Source organism: Rhagoletis zephyria, unplaced genomic scaffold (assembly GCF_001687245.7).
Source record: "Rhagoletis zephyria isolate East Lansing unplaced genomic scaffold, Rhagoletis_zephyria_1.1 Rzeph_scaffold_00247, whole genome shotgun sequence".
NCBI classification, from domain to species: Eukaryota; Metazoa; Arthropoda; class Insecta; order Diptera; family Tephritidae; genus Rhagoletis; species Rhagoletis zephyria.
The window spans coordinates 120,080-120,496 of NW_016157331.1; the positions used below are offsets into that span (position 1 = coordinate 120,080).

General features: G+C 48.7%; 1 protein-coding gene across 1 annotated transcript in view; it reads right to left on the bottom strand.

The window, feature by feature from the left end:
- Cad86C (Cadherin 86C) overlaps positions 1–417 on the bottom strand; it is a 318,509-nt gene that overhangs the window by 85,177 nt on the left and 232,915 nt on the right. The window lies entirely within an intron of this gene.

The following is a 417-nucleotide window of genomic DNA, read 5'->3' on the forward strand; positions in this document are numbered from 1 at the left end:
TACGTATAGCAATAACGCGGCTGAAAAACAACAAAGCCGCTGGAGCTGACAGCCTGCCAGCTGAGCTATTCAAGTACGGCGGCGAGGAGTTGATAAGGTGCATGCATCAACTCTTGTGCAGAATATGGTCAGATGAACGCATGCCCGACGACTGGAATTTAAGTGTGCTCTGCCCAATCCACAAGAAAGGTGACCCCGCCATTCGCGCCAACTACCGCGGGATCAGCCTTCTAAGCATAGGTTACAAGGTCTTATCGATCGTATTGTGTGAAAGACTGAAGCCCACCGTCAATGAACTGATTGGGCCTTATCAGTGTGGCTTTAGACCTGGCAAATCCACCATAGACCAGGTATTCACAATACGCCTAATCTTGGAAAAGACCCGCGAGAAAAGGATGTCGACTTTAAAGAGATTTG